This window comes from Aptenodytes forsteri, unplaced genomic scaffold (genome assembly GCF_000699145.1).
Source record: "Aptenodytes forsteri isolate BGI_AS27 unplaced genomic scaffold, ASM69914v1 Scaffold69, whole genome shotgun sequence".
Taxonomy (NCBI): Eukaryota; Metazoa; Chordata; class Aves; order Sphenisciformes; family Spheniscidae; genus Aptenodytes; species Aptenodytes forsteri.
In genome coordinates, this window is record NW_008795885.1 from 6172291 (window position 1) to 6193326 (window position 21036).

Below are 21036 nucleotides of genomic sequence, written 5' to 3' on the forward strand. Positions count from 1 at the left end.
TATTCTATTCTATTCTATTCTATTCTATTCTATTCTATTCTATTCTATTCTATTCTATTCTATTCTATTCTATTCTATTCTATTCTATTCTATTCTATTCTATTTTTTGAAGTCCAGAAAATGAGAACCAAGTTACTGGAACTTACTGTAAATAATAAGCTTTAAGAAAGGCTTATTTTGCATTGCAATAGGAACAGGAATTTTGTCCAGTGATCTTGTGTAAAAGAAACCGTTACATATGAAGAAGGTGGGCAGACAGGATAAGACAGGAAAAAAATTATGCTTCTCTGTTCTTCCATAAGCACTTTGTAAGTCCATAATGCAGTAAGTAACTACTATACACAAAATATGTGTCAGATAATGTGCCTTTCATAAGCAAGTAAGTGTAAAACATGTAGTGTTTTTGCATCTTGAAAAGTTGGGTCAACTCTGTAAAGAGCAACCACATCTAAGAAAACAAAATCCATTGGAGGGAAAGAGAAAAAATCATAAGAAATGAAAAGTTCAGGTCTGATTTTGAGACATTAATTTAGAAATTGCTAGCCAGACCAGTTGGCTGAAGTATTATCTGGACTTTGTTATTTTTAAACATGCAAAACTAGTAAGCTTGTGTTTTTCAGGCTGGATTTATTCCTGAGGGAAGAAAAAGAAATTCTGGTTTCAACTGGTCATACAGAGACCAGATATGGTAATTTGTTTCTCTCAGCTCCTCAATCTTTATGGGGTGACAGTCTAAACTGATAACAATTCCATTGTACCTGCTACATGATCAACTGATTTGATCACCCACCAGAATACACTAGGACCACATTGTGAGCTTGTGCACAGTGTTCCCACAGATGAGACAAGACTCGGGACCTTTGGGCTACATAGGCAGCAATCCTACCAGCTGAGACGTAGGAGAGTCACAAAAAATAGTGTCAAATTGGTGTCAGTTGGAAGTTGATGTATAAGAAACTTTGACATTATTGAAAAAGAAAAAAGAAAGGAGAAAAGGTCAATTTATTTCCATTCCCTGACAGTACGGTAAATTGATAAACTTTCCTAACAGGATAAACTCTGGTATTCCAAATGCACAGTACATACACTATTGCATACACACAACTCAACAACCAAGAGGAACACACAGATAATTGTTGACTACATCACATACTTGCATTTTGCATAATTCCTACCTTAAATAAGAATTTTACATTTCATAGGTAATGCATAACTAAAAAAGTGTATACTGCTACTAAATGAGACAATTAAGTAAGCAAGTTTTGAGATGTCACTCTTTCCCACCTTTATCCATTATATTTCATTTATGATCACTCAAACATAGAACAGAACACCTTTAAGAACAAATACACATGCTGCCATTTACATGAGAAATTAATTAATTTCTTTAATCTCAGATACAGTAGTACATTGTTCTATATTTTAGAAATAATCCCATCACTGATCTCATGCTAAATCAGATTCCCTACCAGAAAGAAATGTTCTTTTCAGACTTACTTGATGGTTCCTGTTAATAGACCAATACTATTATTAGAGTTCTGGTTTTCATGAAGGTCTATGTTTTTATAGGGGATCATCTCACTATGTTTCCTTGATTTTCTACCTTTTCCTTAATGTTACAATTCAAGTTGTAACAAAAAGAAATCTTTGTTTTGAATTCTTAATGTAGGAAGGAAAGAAAAGGCAAAAGCCTTGCATCATTATATGTTATTTTTTTCTGCAATTATTCTAATCTCCCAGTAAAACATATAAGATAAACAATTTCAAAAATCTTCAATTTTTTTTACCCAGAGTGTTTACATACTTTCATCTTTATTACATATGTGTACCATCACTGCATATGATCATGTCTGTGCTAAGCATCTGCAACATTAATGAATGGATACTTTCTTCTTCTTCCTTCTTCTTTCAAATATTTCTCTTTTATCTGGGGAAATATCACAGCAAAAAGTCATTAAAATGACCAATAACCTCTGTAAATCTTCTTTCAGTACAAACAATGAAAGGCCAAGCACTCTGCTGATGAAATGATTCTTCAGATTGCCCATAGATTTATTTCATCTTGATTTCATCGTCATAACAGGTCATTCATTTTCAGATATCATAGAACATTGTAATGATGCCATCCAAAGTACAGATGAACAGAAGTGAAATAATATGTTTGTAACCTTTGGGAGCTTAATGGATCCTTGTCTTGAATACCATTTAATCTCATCCAGGACTACAAATCTATCTGATACATTCCTAACAAAGGTCTTTTGGAGACTGCACATTAGAGTTTCAGAATGTTCACATGTAATATTTCTAAAGAAGGAAACTAAGATGACCCATGGTTTCCAGATTATTTGTGACATAATTTTCTTCTTAAATGTTTTGTCTTTACAAAATCCAATTTAGTCATTCACACACAGTGATACAGCACTATCTGACAAAAAGGACCTTAGGAGAAATTGTGATTCATAAGCCAAGCAAGCCATTCTAAAAATGTGAGTCTGTAGCAACAGCTGGGCTAGAGGCTAATTTTTGTACTCATTATTTGGCAAGTCAGTTGTTTGTAGTGGTTGGTTTCCCAAATCTTTGTTTCAGTCAATTTGGTTATTTAAGTTCACACTGTCAAGTGATCTATTACTAGATAATATTGTTTCTTTCTTCTTTTATTTAATGTTGTACTTCACTCCCACCTGGCATGATTCATTTTATCTCAGAGTGGGTGGAATGGATGGAATAAGTAAAATTTTTGTTAAAAATCAGCCTCCATCTTATAATCAGCCAATTAGGATATAGAAAAACTAAAGGTAGCACTATTGGTGGCATTTGGATGAAGTGTCCAGTATCATGTAGGATTTTCACCTACTGGATCATTGCAGTGTCTATCATTTATTGATAAGGGTTACAAACAACTAAAGCAACAGTTAGGACATCGTGATTGCAACTCTAGATAAAAAAGCTTATTTCTGGTACCATTGGCAAAGCCACTATTGCCTTTGAAAATGCTGACTTTGCTGCAGCAGGCTTCTCATGCAGGTGGTATTGAGCAAGAAGAGCTGAAGCCCTGAAGCCCTGAAAGCTGAAGCAACCACTGAATGCTACCTGCTTCTGACATCAAGGTGCTACAAAATCCACATCCCGGCTTTTTCCCTGTCAAGACCACATGGAAATAAGCTCTTGAGATCCACGATTCTCTGTGGTTTAGAGTCTGGCTATAAGAGACTACCCTGTGTGATATTACTGCAGCAGTATACTAGCAACGGAGGATTTTCAGCCGATTAATTTACACAATGAGTTCCATGGCCAGCCATTTTCTGTAAAATTCTTCAGTGTGATCCTTTCTGTCCCTTGCTTGTAACTTCTTTTTCTGAATTTGTGTGAAGGAGTGGTCTGAGGTAGCTTAGGGGTTTTAGGTACTTTGGACGATCCCTGTGAATTTCAGGATTACAACAACAGCTTACATTTTTTTGCATGTTCTTTATTTTAAGTTTTATTTGTTTAATTGTTTTCATCTATTCTATAGAATACAGCCCAGTAAGTACGATTTAAGATGAATACAGAAATGTTAAGAAAAAAAATTTCATCACTTGTTCTTTTTAATCCACATCAGCTTTGCCAGATTGAATATCCTCCTACTTGAATACTCTACAGCAAAGGTGATGAACTTTCCCGACCATAGAAGCACCTTCAAAATATTTCTATGGAGGAATCAATGAATATTTCTGAATGACAAATAGATGTTAAAGATGTGAATGATATTCTTAAGAAAGTCACTGGAAGAAGCTTTTGGTTGCTCTAAAATGTACCTATAATAATCAGACATTTGTCCGAAATTGTAAGAATAATTTGTCTTATGTAAAAAATTGTATTTATTATTTGTTAGTCTCTAATTACTTCAAGTACCTACCTTTTTTTGCAAGACAGCACTGTAAAAAAACTGTTAGTATTACATTTTAGATTCCTTTGTTAATATTACCAAGTTAGTCCTCAGTTCTGCCAAGATACATTTATTTATTCCTGGATTGTCTGCTTGATTGCATGGAGTTCCTTGCCTAGTAATTTAATGACAATTGTAGCTTATCTAAACACAAATAATTGAAGCAGTGAGGGATATTCACACCATATAACTTAAGTTTCTTAAATTATATATCCAATAACCTTATATTAGCTTATACCCCCTAGGCTATCTCCGCAATGAAGAGACTTAAGCTGCTCCAGTGAAAAAAATCAGAAACTCTGAATTTGGACTCCTGCTCTGAAGGAATCTCTCTTTGTTCTTTAACTATAAAAGGAGACATGACTTCTAACTAGACACCAAAACTAGACAGGGATTTAATGCCATTGCCAGAGTTATGGTTCCCGCCCCCCTCCTTTAAGTGAAATATATAATGAAATGTATTCTTCATAAAACAGAATTATTTTGTAGTTTCTTTTGATAATATTTTTTGTTTAGAAATATATTTCCATTTGTTGAGAAATATGTTTATGGATAAAAATATAACTAGGCACTCTGTTCTATTTTAAGCTACCTTTCCCTACTTTTAAAATGGTAAAATTACTTTACTATCCTCAGATTTAGTAACTGTTAACATCCAAGTTCATTTGAGTAAAATGTTTCACTATAATCTTAACCTTCTGCAACTATTTGGAAAAATAAGTAGTGGGGCTTCATAGCTGGTTGCATCTAGTATGTTACATGAGAGATTCAAGGACCTTTTTTAATATAACATATTCTATTTTTTTTTCATGATAATGTGACCACATACACATATTTACAAACAAAAACATGGAAATTAATAATTTAGTTAAACAGAAAATCTAAAAGTTTCACTAATTTCACTAACCTTATTATCATGTTCATAGAAAGCATAGAAAATTGGTACAAAGAATTCAATGTTTTTGTCACCTTGTAGCTGTGGATATTGTGAATTATTGCCACACTTAATTTGAAGGTGTTTGGAAACTGGAATGTAAAACTCTGGAAATGTGGAGGATATAGCATCTGTCCCTTTTACACATTGATGGCATTTTTACTAGCCACTGAAAACGTTAACTGTATTTTTAAACTATTGTCATATAGGATAAAAAGTTTAGAAGTATTTTGGGACTTGGAGCCCAGTTTATAGGTTGATTCCAGCAGTAGTTAGAACGTGTGGATGGATGAAGCACAGGCAGAGGGATAGACTTGCAGACCTGACTGCAGTTCTTATAATTTAGCAGATGGTAGAGATGTCATCCACATACCCATACCTCTCCAGATTACTTTGTTAGGGCAGTTTTTGCCATGAGCAGATAGACTTTACAATCTTAAAAGTATAAAACAATTAATATGTCGTGCACAAATGATAGTAAGGAGAAACAAGCTGCTGGGCTAGGTATTAGCATGCCAACCACCCCCACTGAGCTTTGCTGGCCAGGCAGCTTTCAGTTGGAAGGGGAAGGGATAGCTTCCACGGCTCCTGAACACACGTTTGATGTTGCTGGTTGCCATCTGTTGACAATTTGGTTTTTTGCCCTGGCATTTTCTAACTTACCATGTGAATGTTCTTCCTCTTGAATCCTTGAGTTGCTGACTATCCCTGTTTCAGCAGTCTTACCTCTGCCTGCAGTTCTACCTTTCTTACCTTGCACAGATCTGTGAACTTTCTCACAGCTCTTCCTTACAACTTAGCAACATCTTTAGAGGTCTGAGCCAAGGTTATGCAGCTAGACTGTACCAGAGCTAGGCCATGGATGAAACTCTATGGAGGAGGGAAATTCCATGGAGGAGGGAAGTGACAGATTATAAGCCCCCCATTTAGCGTTCATTAGGCAACAGAACCAGTGAGTTGAGATGCCATTTCTTGTAGATGTACTCTGCAGCCTGCTTCCAGGACAGCCATCATTTAAGCTTTTTGGCTTTTCCCCCAAAGGACCAACAAAACTTACAATAGAAGGATCTTAAGTTGAAAGACTTTAGTCTTTGTCCTCTTCCAAAATTCTACAAAAGTTCTGACTCCACAAGCTGAATCTTTTATTCTTTACGGGGTAACAGCCACAATTTCTTCATTACCTCCTAAATTTATTCTTATTCCTTTTAGCTGAGCTGTGCCTCCATAATGCTCTGTGGAACTGAAAATGACTTTTGGGTCCCTGCCTGATGAGTCTCATAGGAAGAGAATAATCCTTTCTGATTTCCACCTTGGTTATTGGTTATTGGTTAGAGCCATCCTGTCCCAGAAACTAGTACAGCAAATATCACAGATGTAAGAGGGTAAAACAGGGCTTCCATCATAGTAAGATCCTCTTGTGACGTAGGGCAAGGGTATGCAGAAGAATCCAGAATCCACAGGTCAGAGAGAAATATTTCTCCCCTTTTTCCCCCAGGGAGGGATAAATTCGTATGTATTTTTCTTCCATTTCCTTAGTAAGCCTATAGGAAGCAAACCCCACTTGTAGTCTGATCCAGCTTCCCATGCTGCAACCGCTGAGCTATAGTGAGATGCCAATCACACTGTGTACCACGTCACCTCTCTCTCCAGATTTCTTCCTTAACAGTATCTCCTTCAGGAAAGTTGCTTCGCTCGGAGTTACTTTTTCTTTTGTCAATTAAGTGTTTTAAAATACAACAAAAACATTTATGATATTGCCAACTTTGCATGAAAATATTCTTTTTGAGAAAGACTGTTTTTTATTTCCTGTTAAGATGCATTGTCATTACAAGCCTCTCAGTTCCAGGTTTTGGCATTTAGTAATCTTGAATGGATTTTGCTTCATGATTAGCCAAGAAAAATCATTTGAAACTGTGCTCAGGGAACTACTGAAGTGAATATTCCACCAATGTGATTGTTTTTCTTTTAAAAGTGGAAAGTAGCTAAATGTATGCCATTTCATGAAACTGGATTCACTAACAATTTTCATCAGCAAGTTGGAAAATGATATTAGATTATTTTATAAAGCAATGTACAAAAATGCCATTTTTTTAAATAATGTAAAATATTAATCTATTTTTTTCCACTGAAAGCCATATGCATGAATTGTTTTTTTTTTTTTTTTTTTTTTTTTTTTTTTTTTTAAACTTTAGTAAGTCAAAATCTACTTAAGCAGAACAGGAATAATTCCTGCTGAAGGATATATTTGAATTTGCCTTTGTGAACCCTAATTGAAAACCACATATATATTAAAAAAAAAAAAAAAGATAAACTTTTGATGAACAGTTACCCATTCTTAACCATCCTTCTAGTTCTAGGAAGCGTATAATTGTGGAGCCAAATTTTCGCTGTACAGGGAGATTTTAATTTACACCACAGAGTTTTAATTTATGCCATGGTTTATAACGATCCTCACTTAACCTATCAGGTAAATCAAGTCCCTTAGGAAAGTCAAAACAGCATTTTGGAATGCAAAATCCCATTATTAGTAAGGGTGTTAACCTTACATAAAAAGGACAAATTTTCTGGGAATAAAAAGTGAATTCTGGTGCTCTGTGAAGAAACAAATTTCTTGACAGACAATAACTCTTATGCAACCTTCTGGATTCTTTTCTGGAAGACAAGACTTGACTGTGGGGTCTGACTAACGTCAACAGTTTAAAACCCCTCTTTGTTTTAGATATCATGGTATGAATCTGGCCACTTCAATGGACAAAAAAGAAGTTTGTTTTTCTCCATCAGCATGAGTCAGTATTCATACCTGCTGCCAGACCTTGCAGAGGTTGCTAAATATGCTTCTAAATAGTCATGCTCATTTCAGCTGGAAGGCTGTCTGTCTGGACTGGCTTCTTCATCATCCCACAATCTACCTGTGCCTTTTCACAGGACGCATTCCTACTATTCTCCTAGTTGTACATCTGTATGAATGTGTATAAGCTACTGTGTCACCTCTGTGCTGTTAACAATCAGCTTTATGTTTGTTTTTCCTGCTTCTACATACAAGTTATGCTTGCTTTCTGATTGCCTGGGAAAGATAGAGATCTGCTTGAAAGCTAATCTTTCAGGCCCATTCTGGGTATAGCAGAGGGGTTGTTGAAGGGCAAATTTCAGGAAGATTCAGGAATTAATGATGATTCCATTAGCTGCTTCCATTTCTGACAGTGATTGCTCAGATACTCACATAATGAGATATAATTCTAGGGTGTGAGAGTTCTAGCTGGTTCTTCCAGTGTCATCTTTCCTAAAGATTTTTTCTGTTTCTGGCTGTATCACATACATTCTGGTTTTACCTTCAAGTGGGACTTTCTAGGAATAAAAGTAAATATACAGCTACTTCAGTATCAGAGATCTCAGTGATTCATAGCAGATAATTTTTTAAGTGTACCTTTTTTTCCTAATTCAATTTTACACTATCAGAAAAAAAATTTGAATTCTTATAAAATTATTTATGAAGACTTTTTCCTAATTCTTCTCTGTTTCCTTCCACACCATACCTCTCAGTTTTATAAGCAGAGTTCATCAAGGAAATCACAGTACTCCCGATCCACATGCTGTTCTAGTACAAACTACACAGAAAAAAAGCTTTTGATTACCTACAAGACAAATCATGTCTCCCTTTCTTAGTCTTTCTCTTTTTAATGTGTAAAGTTAACTGTCTAAAAATGAGCTGAGGTAAACTACTTCAGCACTGCAAGATGAATTTGTTCCAATTACAAATATTTCAAAATCCAAGTCTAAGCACTGTAATAATTTTATAACATCTTTGTGCTCCATTTTTCTTAGTAATTTCCAGCTTCAATATCCTAGCACTAAGACTTTCTTTCTCATCTTTGTCTTTTGAAGTTAAGATGTTATGTGGTATTTAATCTTCATTCTTGGGAAATTATGTTGCCTAAATGTAAGCTGTGGAAAATATGACCAAGTACTTTGCTGATGGAAATGTTATAAATACATATAATAAGGTTTCTTATGAGTTCTTATACTAGTGCTGACAAAAGATGATTTGTAAATTTTCTGCAATGGAGTCTCTTCCCAAGTTTGTTCATGTAAACCAAAGTTTTACATTGATCCATATAAGTCTAATAACATGGTTATCTGTACAACAGATTTTTTTTTTCCAGAAAATGCTACCAATTTTGTACTTTTCTTCATTCCAATATTTAGTGCTGTCCTAGTATTTGTTAGCTAATATTAAAACTAGAAATGTCAGTCTATGACAGTACTTAGTAATGGTCCCCAAAAATGTAGTCTCATTCTGCTGGCTGAGAGCTCATAATCTTTTTGTAAAGTTGTGTTTTCTATAAAGATTGCCTAAAAATTCTGTAACCAAGTAGTGCAGGCAGTGTTATTCCTGTGATAGAAAAACAATGGACTGAGTAGTTAGTAGGGAAAGTTCTGGCCTTTGACCTCTGAAACACAAGTTTGAACTCAATTTTATCTTCATTTTTAGTGGGCATTAGGTCAAAAGAAAAACTAATCAAGCATCTGGGCACAACATAGCACATGAAAAAGCAATGGAGTTATCATTGTCATCTATCTTCCCAGCGATGGAAGAAGAGAGCCACAGGAAGGGAGCTAAAGGTTAAGGATTATTAGCTCCTTTCTGTGGAGAAGCCATCACTCCTCTGAACTAAAAAAGAACTTCTAGTCCCAACATAGCAGTACATTTCACCAACCATTGTATCAGGTTCAACTTCCAGTGACAGAGCTCAGACGTGAAACATCTTTAATATTTTCAAATCCACTATTTCCCTAGCCACTAAGGTATTGGGGTGGTTTTTCCCCAAAATATATACTATGTATGATGAACAAATCCTACCATTAGGCTAGAATTTAGGTTGAAATTTAGTAGAATATAACTTAGAAATTAAACCCCTAAAAAACCCCTCACAATGTTCTTTTTTCTTTCTTTTTTTTTTTTTTTAAATGGAAGAAATTTCAGTAGGAAAGTAAACTCCACACTTTGTTTTGATGCTTTTCAGAACTTTTGTTTAAGCTTTTTGCTTACCCAGACCATCCTTGTCTTGTCATATTGCCTGGTCCACCACATTTATCTGCCTTTTATTTTCCACTCCACTGTCCTTAAGTGCCTCTTCCTGTTCCACTGTGGTGAACATGTCTTAAATGTAATTTCCCGTTGTATAATGCTGATTTTTTTTTTCTTCAAGCTGGGACACAGAAATTCTTGCTTAATTCAGGGCATCATCTTGCTTAATTCAAAGAATCATCTAGAGTTAAACACAAACCCTTGGATGGCTTATGTGGGGTAGGGCCTTTCTTTATTCTGAAGGACATTATGTTTGCTGTTATTTTCATCACTCTGCTGGCATCTGTCCCCTCTTCCTCATTCACGTTGAAAGAATTGGAAGAATAATGTCAGAGGCTAAAGGATGAAGAAACCATGAGCTGGTCTACTCATAAAAGTATTTACAGACAGTGATGCCTAGGATGAAAAATGAAAATAGGAACATATTGTTTGTAAAGATCAATGGGTCTTTGTTAAGCAGAATACATCTTTAAGGCAAACATTATAGCAACTATTAAAAATGTCAATGTTCTTCTACATATCATGTTCAGCTCAATGCCAGATCAGATATACAGTTAAAGTGATTTTATTATCACTAAAAGACTATGCATTAAGAAATAATTTTTTAAAAATTGGTGGAATTCTTTTTTAAATATAACTTTGCAGACAGAAAGATTCTTCAGGCCTATACCCAGCCTCTAAGGATATTCCAGCCTATACCCACTTGGCCAACTTCTAGTTTACACCTTCCCCTAACACATACAATTTTCCAGTTTAACCCAATCCTGAGAGAATAAGATTAAAGGAGTGAAATATTTACTTTTTTAGCTAAGAAAAAAAAAAGGATATAGAGATTTCATCATTGTGAGAATGAAAACCAGGAAAATAATGCATTTAACTTCATTCTGAGAAAAATATGGCAACTGTTACTATGGCTTAAATTGCGTGTGTGAAAGTTGCACATCAAAAAACTATATGATTTGGATCTTTTGGTTCATATGATTTTTTTTTAAATTATTTTTTATAAAGTAATAGTCCCCTGTCTTACAAAAATGGCTAGGGTTGTAGTTGCTACTCTTCAAGAAGGGTCAACAAATCTGTAGATATTCAATTTAAATATGTGTCAATTTAATAAACAAATAAAAAAAAAAAAAATCTGTTCTGTGCAGCTAAATGAATGATACCTTAAGTTTCTTTTCTATGGTACTAACGTTCATGCTACTGACATAAAGCAGCTGTGCATCAGATTCCCCACATGGAATGTTTTTTGTTTTCCATTTTCTCTAGCTATTGCTCTATATTGGACTATCCAACTGAATAAAATGTATAAGTCAAGACACAACCAAATCACGTTTTTTTTAGCCTAAAACCATCTTTTTATGGCTGTCCTCAGTGAGTTATATATATCTCTCACATGTCAAGGTAATCATCAGCACCCAACTTTTTTTGCATGTGAAGGAGTGAAACAATATTCTTGATTTCCTATTCTCTCATCCTCTGTGTTTTGGTCTTTTGCACTTGAGTTTGTGTGTGTGTGCACATACATAAATACTACTTGCAGTAGATATTTTCTTAACTCTGCTAGACTGAAAGGCCTTCATAAGGCTGGCTGGAGGCCTTCTCCTGCCTGGAGGACTGGGCACAAGAGCTGAATGGGTTCTTCCCAATTCTATTTTTGCGTGCAGTAGAGATTCAGTTGATCTGTGGTCTTAAATCAAGCTAGTTCAGAAATACACTTCCCCTCTGCTACCTCTGGGAAAATAAAGATGTTTTGTAGAAACATGTGGTTTGGAGTCATATTTGTTTGGAAAAACATGGAACATGACATTCTGATAAAGCTGCCTTGAATTGCTCATGCCCTTTTGGAAAAAGAATATTTTCATTTTGCCTCCTAAAATGATTATTTGTTTCCAATATTTGACTTAAAAACATATGTAACTTTGTAATTACAGAACTTAGAACTTCCATTGAATTGTCATCAAAATATGGGAAAAGAGAAATACCTATCTTTTTCCAATTGCCTTTTAAAACACAGATTACTGTAATATCTCAGAACTTCTTGCAGAACAAGAAACCTGGACACTGCTGGCACTGCAGTCAGTTCATCTTCAGTTTTAACTTGCAATTTCTCTGCTTTCATGTCTTCAAAGACACCTTAAAAGAAATTAAATGAAGTATAAACTGGTCAGACTACCACTGTACTGAGGACTTAGTTTCAAGTTAGGAAAATTATTGCCTATTCTCCCCAAAAGAATGTTATACATAGAGCTGAAGAGACATGAAATCTGGGGCTATGTCACTGAAATGAAAAATAGTATGGTTGTTGGTACCACATGTTGACATGCAGAATGGTGTAGCTTTTAGAATAAACTGAACTGTTTCTCAGCTATGAGATCTTATGAAATGATAATGCAAATGTTTCTAAAACCAAAACCAAAACAGAATTCAGAAACTTAATCGAACACTTGGTTCCCAAAATGATCTGGCTGAAATGTGGGCAAAATGGTTACTTTGAGAGAGTTGTTATGCAATGTTATTCTTCTCTTCTCAGTAGCTGCCTGTAGCATGGCAAAATATGAGCCTTAGAAGAATTTGTGGAGCCTTGCAACCATATGATGAATAATTGATTAGTGATTAAGACTTTTGATTGAATGACAGGTTAGCATTATACTGCAGGAAAAGATCCCAGATGAAAGAAACAGTTGAATTTATAATTGCACCCAGGTTAAGCAGAAAAAAAGTGAGTGACACCCTTCTGAATTCCTTACTAGTCAGCAGGTTGATCACAGACAAATGGGGAGACAAGTTCAAGGGAAAATGTGCCTGACAATGCTGACAAATCAAAATCTTTAATTTGTTAACTAAAAAAAAAATGGAGAAAAGAAAATTACTCCCCATCCTGCTAATTGCTGCAGCAATTGAATCCTGTTATGAAACTTCACTTTGGGTGCTGGAAAATTAAAATCATACCTAATTGCATTTTGCAAAGGACTACTCATAATGAAACCATAAAATAAGGATCTTGCTCATTTTGTCAGCTTTTTTGAAAACTGTGACACAAACAGCAGGTGTTTGAAACCCTTAACGTGTTATCTCTATGATCAGCAGCAGGAAAACAACCCTCCACCAGCATCCTCACTTATTTTAGAGATGCCCCAAACTTTTAAAGTACCATCTGGTTGCAATCAAGTCTTTCAGTAAGTGTGAATACATAGCCTATAGCTCATGATATTTGTGTGGGCAGACATCTAACATGCAAAATTATTAACAGTGTTGGACCTCAAATGATTCAGTTATGTCTGGGTGCTATATATTATAAGATAGCACTCAGAAGTCAGCAAAACCTGAAAGTTCTGTGGTTTTGGCTGTTAAATCTCCAGAGGAATCCATGATAGCTCAGATTCTGATTCTAAGTCATATACAGAAATCTTGTCTATCCTTAGCTGCAGGCATTCTCCTTTCTAACATATATTCGGTCTATGGCACTACAGCAAGTATACAACCATGATATTTCCAAGGACACAATGAGTTAGTGCTTGCATGAAAGGACAGCAGAAGTTGATTGTGTATTGGCAAGCCAACACAGGAACTGTGAAAAATTTAGAATGTTCTTTAAAGATAAATACTTGGAAGAAGAATGCAGTTTTCATTTTAGAACAGAAAAAACAATGAAGGTTGGATATCTGGTAATTTTAGAAGAAAGCTGCCAACCTGACATGTGCCATTGACTTGCAGGAGTGACAGCTAGGTGGAAATGAATACTTCAGATGTGCTGAATGTTATTTTTCATCCAATGTGATAGAAAGATTTCTTTATGTTAACATTTCTTGCTGCAAGAACATGAACACCACCTGTTACACATGACTTGCAGAAATATGGTCTTACTTTGGCTCTGACACCCACCAGCTTTCCAAACCCATAAAAAAAGTTTCCTACAGGGTCAAAGGAACATCAGCAACAGCTGAGGCAAAGGATGGAAAGACTTCAGTAGCATTATGCTAAGCCTTTCATCTGCAGGTCAGTAGTTCAAATTCAGCTGAGCTTTATACCAGCTAAAAGTAATCAGGATGACTGCTGGTCTATATGAAATGTTATTGACTTCTACATCACAAAAGTGGTCCACGCAACCAATTTTTTTGTAAAGATCCTTTTCTTAGGGGTTAAATGAGCCACACCTGCAGGTATGGCATGTCAGAGTTGAGACCTATAGGCAGACAACATGGGGAAACATGCTTCATTTTCACTGAGCTGCTTATGTAGATAAAAGGAAATGCTGGTCTGCGGAGGTCTTAAGGGCACCTTTCATTAACACCATATTGATCAAAATGATATCATGTTGTTTGTCTTCCATACAGACACACACAACACTTCATTTAATGGGTTTTGTTTGTTTGTTTGTTTGTTTGTTTGTTTCACCTCAAAGGGATAATTTTCAGGTTTCAAAAATAAAGACTTTGATACGGGGGGGGTTGGTTTGTTTATTTCTTTGTTTTCTTGTAGAAACTTTGTCATAGATGGAATAGATGGAACATGCAACTGAGCTCGGTCCAATCAAAAATTTTACATATTGAAATTATGTTAAAAAACCACTGTCATGGATTTTTTTTGGGGGGAGGGGGGCTTGATATATTTTTTTAATAATGTTTACTTCTGTGTTACAGAATCTGAGGCCATATTTTATCCTCAAAAATTGTACTGAACAATAATGAGATTATATGGCAGAAGAAACTTTCTTTTGTTTGTTTCCTCAAAGGGATAATTTTCAGGTTTCAAAAATAAAGACTTTGATACGGGGGGGGTTGGTTTGTTTATTTCTTTGTTTTCTTGTAGAAACTTTGTCATAGATGGAATAGATGGAACATGCAACTGAGCTCGGTCCAATCAAAAATTTTACATATTGAAATTATGTTAAAAAACCACTGTCATGGATTTTTTTTGGGGGGAGGGGGGCTTGATATATTTTTTTAATAATGTTTACTTCTGTGTTACAGAATCTGAGGCCATATTTTATCCTCAAAAATTGTACTGAACAATAATGAGATTATATGGCAGAAGAAACTTTCTTTAGCATAAAACCAATAAATCTTAAGTAAGAATCTTATTTCTGTGATTCCTTTGAAAATATCTAACTTCTCATTTACTTGATTTACTTCCTTCTTTGTGTATCATAAACCTGTGGAAAAATTGAAGCCTCATCTATACAGCCTTGAAAACGTGGTGGGGATGGGAAGACAAAGGTATAAGAGCAACTAGCAGAATTCAGTGTAACCTATACTACACTTTTTATACTATCTCCCATAATATTTTCAATAACAAAGTAATGAAGTGCAGACTAGACAAGTGACAGTGAGGTGAGCTGAAAACTGGCTGAACTGCCAGGCTCAAATGGCTGTGATCAAGAGCACAAAGTCCACCTGGAGGCTATTCACTAGGGATGTACCCTGGTGATCAATACTGGGGCCAATACGGTTAACATTTTCATTAATGATCTGGATGATGGCATAGAGTGCACCCTCAGCACGTTTGCCAATGACACCAAACTGGGAGGAATGGCTGATATGCCAGAGGGTCGTGCTGCCATTCAGAGGGACCTCAGTAGGCTGAAGAAGTGGGCCAACAAATCTCATTAAGTTCAACAAGGGGAAGTGCAAAGTCCTGCACCTGGGGAGGAACAACCCCACACACCAGTACAAGCTGGGGACCATCCAGCTGGAAAGCAGTTTTGCAGAAAATGACCTGGGGGTCCTGGTGGGCAACAGGCTCACCATGAGCCGGTGGTTTCCTCTGAACATCAGGAAGCACTTTTTTACTCTGAGGGTGACTGAGCACTGGCACAAGTTGCCCAGAGAGTTTGTGGAGTCTTCATCCTTGGAGATATTAAAAATGTGAATGGACATGATCCTGGGCAGCCTGCTCTAGGCGTCTCCCTGTTTTGAGCAGGGATTTGGACTACTTGTTCTCCAGATGTGCCTGCCAACTTCATCTGTTCTGTGATACTGTGATACTCAGCAAGATCTTTTACTGTCACATGTGTGTTGAGATAAGTATAGGTGAAAGAGTTTGGGGTGAATGACTGGCAATCCCATATTTTCTGTGTTTCCTTTTACATCTCCATATAACTGAAATATCGAGTATCTTTCCCTAGGTTAGTTGTTAAACATGCCTTATATCAAAGAAAGCTGTCAGGAGACATTTCTGTCAGGATTTAGTGACCTCTTCCTGCCCGAGTCATTTACTACAGAATAATATGTACGCAGCTTCAATAAACCAGAAGAAATATTTGGAAGGAAAAAAAAAAATCCAGGAAAATAAAAATAAAGAATGTTGCTAGCAGAAGAAAAGAAAAAAGGAAAAGGGGAAAAAAAAAAAAACAATTATCTCTAAGGAAATTTATTTCCCTCTGTACTTAGAATAGGAACAGTTACAGTACCTCATCCTTTATTCATTATTATCAAACTGTGCTCAGTGTTCAAACTTCTATGTGCCTTTTAGTTATTGTTACTGATCTTTACAGAACACTCATGTCTTCTCCCTTTTTTTTTTCTCTCCTTTTCTGATTTGCTGAAATAACTCCTCTTGCCTATGTCTGTATGTCTACCTACTTACCTGTCTACCTACTTATCTTTTCCTTGACAGCCTGAGAGTAAGTGAGAGAAGAATTCTTCTGTAACCTTGGGAAAAACATAAAGAATTCTGTCTTTTGTAGGCTGTATTTTCTCTGCTGAATACATTCTGTATTTTTGAACTTTGTGATATGTGATTATCTTCTGACATGGCTGTAGTGGATGCTTCAAAGTGCTTTGCAGAAGTGTTGAGATAAATGGGTAAGACTATGTGCAAAGACAAAAATAAAGGGAACACGTAAGATGCTTATCTCACAGAGAGAGTGCTGAGCTTTCCAGGTGATCTTAAAAGATGCTGCATGACTTACGCTGCTGATGGTAAATAATTAGGGTAGACATAATATCACATATAGGAACAATCACCTAAGACAATTATATCATGACTAAATAAATTATGGCCTTGTTTAGGAAAAGTGCTTATCCACACAATGGATGCCAAAGCTAGGTATGACAAATTACAGTACTAAGTTTGGCTTTTTGATGTTTTTATTTTTTTTTTTTTTGCAATTAAAGCCACAATGCTAGATGCAGTTTTTCCATACGTCTTAAAATCAGACCTCTAGATCTAGTATAGGGTACGCCAAAGTAAATTCTAATGGTAATTAGAAAGTAAGATATTCACCTGCACACTGCTTAACACTCACAAAGTGCTTATATCTGTAATGCTGCTTCTTCCAGTTCCTTTCAGTTCACTGATACTTCCTCCTCCAAAAAGTAGTAAGAGTCTTCTCCTAGCTGAGTATATATTATTTGTCAAAACCACTGTGTGACAGAATGCACACTCAAGAAATTACCACAACAAAAGAAAAGATAAGGTAATCATTAGAGATTTGCAAAATAAATTATTTTACACCAAAAAAAAAGAAAAAGAAAAAAAAAAACTTCTTTTCTTACTGATAGAGTATGATATGTTAGTTATGAGTTTATTTGTGAACTTAAATTGGAATTTGTGAAGTCTGTGAGGGACAAGCTGTATTTTCACAAAGAGGGAGAAATGTCTCTGCATCCCCTGTCTGCAATGATGAATACATAATTCCTGTCCTATGCGATCATATGGAGTATGACTGTGGGCATTCAGTCTCCTTACAGAGATACAGAAATATGTAGTAAGTAGAACGAGGACTGGAACACTGAATCTTTAGCATCAGACTAAGTATGCATAATTGTCATAATTCTTAATGATTTGATATGTCATAAGGTTTAATCTCTCCTGATAAAGCTATTCTACAGAGCTCCAACTCAGAATACAATATAGTCTCGTGCTTAAAGCATTTGCAGGAGAGGTAGAGGAGACAACTTTAAATCCTGTGTCTGCAGAGTTTACAAGCAGAAATTGGAAACATCATCTCTTACCTCATGGGAGTAGCCTAAGCTGTTCTAGGCTATTGAGTATTCAGAAGTGGAATTCCTTTCATTCCTCATGCTGAAACTAATCCACTTTGTAGATAACATTTTAATAGTCACCGATACCAAGAGCGTAAGTGAAGAGAGGGAGAGAGAGAGTAAACCCCAGTCTGGAGCTCAGACCAGGAGGTTGGACACCTGTACCAGACCTTGCTGGTACACATGATATGGTGTTATTTGAATATGGAAGTATTTGAATGAAGTACTTAATCTGAATAAGCAAATGTATGTAGGATAATCATCAAGTTTATACAACAGTGTGTTTAATATTGCCTTTGACGTTTACTTCCCTAACTAGGTCTCTCCCTTTCTGCCCAGTCAGCAGAAAGGAATGGTATGAAGCACTTTCTGTCAGAAAAGAGACAACATGATATAATCTATATTGTGAAAGGAGTAATTTATATTGGACTAGGGACGTGCAAAACATTCAACATATGGGATTTTTTGTTGGGTTTTATTTTTGGGAGGGGAGCTTCCTCTGGATGACCAAGATGAAGATTCCAGAAAAAACTGGAAACCAAAGGAAGTAACTTCTAATCCATCTCAGGGAAAATAAATAAATAAATAAATAAATAAAGTAAATGTTTTATGTGTGGGAATGAACAGAGTGAGTGAATTATTAGTCATATTAATTCTTAGTTAGTAGGTGAATTAATATCAAGTTACTTCAGTTGTTGCTTGAATTTTTTCCACATTAAGTATTTTACAGGATTTCTTTATCAAAAGAAATATGAAGGGAAACCAGTACTCCAGAATCTCCTTTGACTAATTATTTGGGATGTAAGAAAATTATTTCCACACACTTTACACTAAATTAATTCTGTATCCAAAAATAGGACAAATGGGCGACAAACTGTCTTTTGGCAATTCATAGACTCGTTGACCATAGTCCAGCTCTTTACTCTTTCCTTCTTTGTGATTTATCCATCCAGAATTATCCAGGGGAATTTTTTTGTTGTTGTTGTTTTTTAAATTTGACAATGGAACTGTGTCTGTGCATACATGAATATTTATACATTCCCATAAAGTACACATGAAAAAGATAATCCAATGGAAGAAGCCTCTCTAGCTCAAGGTTTGAGGTGACCTTGCCGAGGTATAGTTTTGGGACATGGTAACAGACACAATACCAAAAGCTTTAGGGATAAACAGTTTATCTTTAAATAATGGTACAGTAATAAATACAGATTTATTATCCATGTCATAATGACAGAAGAGCCAGCAAATCACTAAGACAGGGCTAAACTTGCTCTCTAGGCATGCCAAGACAGAGGACCATGGCTATCAGGCAGGCAGGAAACAGAGCAAAGCAATACTAGGGCAGTCAGGCAACTCTAAGCTTACAAACAAATGTAGATATTGTTTCATAAAAAACCATATCTGACTGTGCTCTTAAATGTCTTCATCAATTTGATTTTTCATCTGTCATTTCTTATAAATAAGAGTTGTCAAAAGTTCCTAATTTTTTTTAAGTATCTATTCTAACATCAAGGTATAGAGAAAGAACATTAGTCACCACACATGAATAACATTCTAGTTTTAAAGATGTACTGACTCTGTGTTTGCTATTGGTATTAAGAGACTTGTCCATTCACATGACAGAGCTGATTAATTTGGATCAAAGCCTTTGTCAGAAAAACTCTACTCCAAAAGACACTGTGGGTTTGGAAGAAAGATGGGAAAAAGTCTCCACACAGAAAGGACAATGTGCATGCTGGGCAAAAGAAGGCATATGGTTTTAACTCTCTGTTCCTGAACATCACTTTTTTTCTGTAAACACAAGTAAGCAAATAGGTAGGGAAGAGTAAAGGAGAGACATGTGGGTGGCTCCCAGGAGTAAGGTTGTCTCAGTTGTTCTCTGGGGTTGTCTTTACTTACATGAAGAGAATTAGGGGTCTCATCTCCCTCTAAAATAATTGCCTAAACATCAAAAAAACTGATCTTCATACAGAAAATCTTGTGTGCTGCAGGTGAAGAATATTGTTGTATATTACTCCCACAGATACCGTCTGCATGTGTTACTCTGGTGCATGCCAATACAGTGACTTTCTGTTCTGAAGTTATGCTTTAAGAAAATCTTAATTTACTATGGGCAATGTATTTCTGTAAAGGACATTAAATTAGCTATCAGGACTATTGAATACAGAAACGTCGTTGTGGGCTGTATTGGTTTTAGGTAGCTACAGCATTTAGTTGAAATGTTGGAATTTGAAATGGAATTACTTTGGTTGAGACACAAAGACTCTATACTGCCATACAATTTACAAAACCAACGCCTGCTGAAAAATATAGAAATAACAAATCTTACACAAGCCACATCATTAGTCAAATTAGTCAAACTTTCTATGACCAGGTGACCCGCCTAGTGGGTGAGGGAAAGGCTGTGGATGTGGTCTACCTGGACTTCAGTAAGGCCTTTGACACTGTCTCCCACAGCATTCTCCTAGAGAAGCTGGCGGCTCACGGCTTAGACAGGTGTACTGTGCGCTGGGTCAAAAACTGGCTGGACGGCCGGGCCCAGAGAGTTGTGGTGAATGGAGTTACATCCAGTTGGCGGCCGGTCACGAGCGGTGTTCCCCAGGGCTCAGTATTGGGGCCGGTCTTGTTCAATCTCTTTATCAATGATCTGGATGAGGGGATCGAGTGCACCCTCAGGAAGTTTGCAGACGACACCAAGTTGGGCGGGAGTGTTGATCTGCTCGAGGGTAGGAAGGCTCTGCAGAGGGACCTGGACAGGCTGGATCGATGGGCCAAGGCCAACTGTATGAGGTTCAACAAAGACAAGTGCCGGGTCCTGCACTTTGGCCACAACAACCCCATGCAGCGCTACAGGCTTGGGGAAGAGTGGCTGGAAAGCTGCCCAGCAGAGAAGGACCTGGGGGTGTTGGTTGACAGCCGGCTGAACATGAGCCAGCAGTGTGCCCAGGCGGCCAAGAAGGCCAATGGCAGCCTGGCCTGTATCAGAAAGAGTGTGGCCAGCAGGAGTAGGGAAGTGAGCGTGCCCCTGTACTCGGCCCTGGTGAGGCCACACCTCGAATACTGTGTTCAGTTTTGGGCCCCCCACTACAAGAAGGACGTCGAGGTG